Raw genomic sequence first — 2,982 nt, forward strand, 5'->3', positions numbered from 1 at the left:
TACATTTTTTATAATTAGTTTCATATTTTGATTGGCAAGAATGGAAAATCATGACTTCTCATTGAAGCAGGTCCTCGAACTTCAGATCTGCATCTCTATCCTACCTTTTCTCCAATTTCACTACCACAATTTTATCCCCAACTCTTCAGCAGACAACAGGTTGCAACATCCCATTTCCTCTTTTGAAACCTGTCTCTCACTGATGTTAAAACATTTCCTCCAACTTTTCTCCCCATGACATTCCCTGGGAGCTAGGAGGCTAGTATAGCAAGGGAAGCCAGCAACCTAACTGTGGACCATCACTTCTACCTCTTCTCCTCTGTGTCCAACTCCAAAGTCTCATTCTTACTTCTATAGCAGACCACATTATTCAGTCTCACGCTCCTCTATGACCATGTGCATCAAATCACACAGACTTTCTCCTCTAACCTTTCTCCACAGGCATTTTGTTCATCCAAGAACTCCAGTAGGCATTCCTTGAGAATTTTCCAGCCAAATCTGCAGAGAAGCAAGTAGGCCAGTGAAGCACAAATTATTATCCCTCCACTTCTTAATATCTAATCCTGCAGTCACATGCCAAGACTGTCTGTTGTGGCCTTTCTCTTTGGCCCCATCACCAGGAGACTAAGCCGATCCTGTAAAATACTTTGCTTTTCTCCATTCTCTGGACTCCCTAAGTTCCTGACCTTGCCTACTTTCATTCCTAGGCTTTGCCTGTTATTCTTACAATTCCTGGAAAGATGTTTTTACCTGAAACCCCAGTGGCCACACCTAGAAAGATCCCAGAATCATTCCTTTCTTAGAAACACACAGCCACAACACTCTCCTAAGATCAAAATGGTAACAGAAATCAAGGAACAAAACACTCACTAAACAAGATAAGAATGGATGTGAGCTCCTAGATCTATAATCTTTCCAGTACCAGATGACTAGATGTCAGCATAAGAATACAATAAATAACATCCAGGACAATATGTGTTCACTAGAACACAGCAACTCTACAACATTAGGTACTGAGTTTGTGACAACATCAAAGAGAAAGACAAAACGTTATAATAGCCTTTATTAATATGATAGAGTTCCCTAAGGAAGAAATTAATAAATCTATCAGAGAAATATATGGACACAGAAATAGTGGGAGGAAGTGAATAGAACTAGTCAATTTCTGAAAGTAGAAATATAATTAATAAGATAATTCAAACTGAAGAATGTTTTTTGTTGTTTTTTTTTTTTTAAGGCACTTGATGTAAAACCTCAGATCAAAGCCACACCGACACATAAAAGATATAGAATATAGAATCTTGGCATTGAAGACATGATAATTAGATGAATACCTCAGTTTGAAAAATTGTTAAAGGTAAAAAAGATCCACCCTAAAACATCCAAGAAATCTGGGCACTATTAAAGTACCAAATCTAAGAATAATATGACTAAAGGAAGAAAAAGAAATCCAGGTCAAAGGAACAAAGACACATTTCCAACAAAATCATAGAGGAAAATTTTTCTAATGTAAAGAAGAAGATTCTCTTCAAAACACAAAAAGCATACACAACAGTAAATAAATTGGACCAGAGAAAAAATATCCTTGAGGGAAGAAAGAAAGAAAGAAAGAAAGAAAGAAAGAAAGAAAGAAAGAAAGAAAGAAAGAAAGAAAACTAGGAAAAACTAACATATAATAATAGACCTCTAATTATATCTGACTTTCCAATGGAGACTGTAAAAGCCAAAGGGTTTTAAAAATGTTCTACAGACTGTTAGAAAATGCATATGCTAGCGCAGAATATTATACCCACCAGAACTTCTATCACAAATGGTGGAGAATATATGATATATAATTTTAAAATCAAATTTAACCAATATCTGTGTACAAATCTAGCCTTATCTTCTGTAGAGAAGGTACTAGAAAAAATCAAAATCAAAGAAATTAGCCATACTCAGTTTGAGGCAGGAAACAAGAAATTAACAATGCCAAACTAGCAGGCACACACACACACACACAAACACCAAGAATCATGAAACAGTGATTATACAGCTCAATGATATCTCTCAACATCATTGATCTCAAATCCTTAATTAAAAATATAAAACAAACAAACACAAACAAGAAAACAAACAAACAATCAAACAAGCAAAAATGTGGACTAAGAGAATGCATATGAACCAGGACCCAAATCTCTACTGTATAGCATTAAGGATAGATCTCACTTCAGAGAAGAAAAAAGATTTCTCAATCAAATTGTCCTAAGAGGATGGAGTAGCCAGTATAATATCTGACTAAACAGACTTCAAACTAAAACTAACCAACAGAGATAAGGAATGGCATTACCTACTCGACAAGGAAAATATTAACGAATGGGGCATTACAATTCTTAACACCTATGCACCAAATACAAGTGCACACAAGTGAATAAGGAAAGACTACTACAGTTCAAATTGCATATTGGCTCTCATAGTTGCATATTAAGATATATTAATACTTAGTATCACCAAAAGACTGGTTATCCAGACAAAATTTAAACAGAGAAATGCTGGACCTAACAGAAGTCATAAACCAAATAATAATAACATTTATTTGTCAAAAAAGAAGAACATATCTTCTTCTCAACAGCTCACGAGATGTTCTCCTAATCTGAGCACACACTCAGATAAAAGGCAAGACTTAACAGACACAGGAAAATCAAGTTAACAATCTGCTTTCTCTTTGACTACCACAAATGAAAACTTAATAACAAGAGAAAAAACAAAGCTTAAAAAGTCATGATACTAAACAACAGAACTTATAAATAAAGACTCTTTGGAAGTGATTAAAAGTGAATGTACAATATAACCAAACTTATGGATTATCTCTAAGGCTTTTGTAAAAGGCATATTTATAGCACTAAACACCTACTGAAGACATCCAAAACACCATCAGATCCTTCTACCAAAGGCTATACTCAACAAAACTGGAGAACCTGGATGAAATGGAGAAGTTCCTAGACA

This window comes from Mus caroli, chromosome 4 (genome assembly GCF_900094665.2).
Source record: "Mus caroli chromosome 4, CAROLI_EIJ_v1.1, whole genome shotgun sequence".
Classification (NCBI taxonomy): Eukaryota; Metazoa; Chordata; class Mammalia; order Rodentia; family Muridae; genus Mus; species Mus caroli.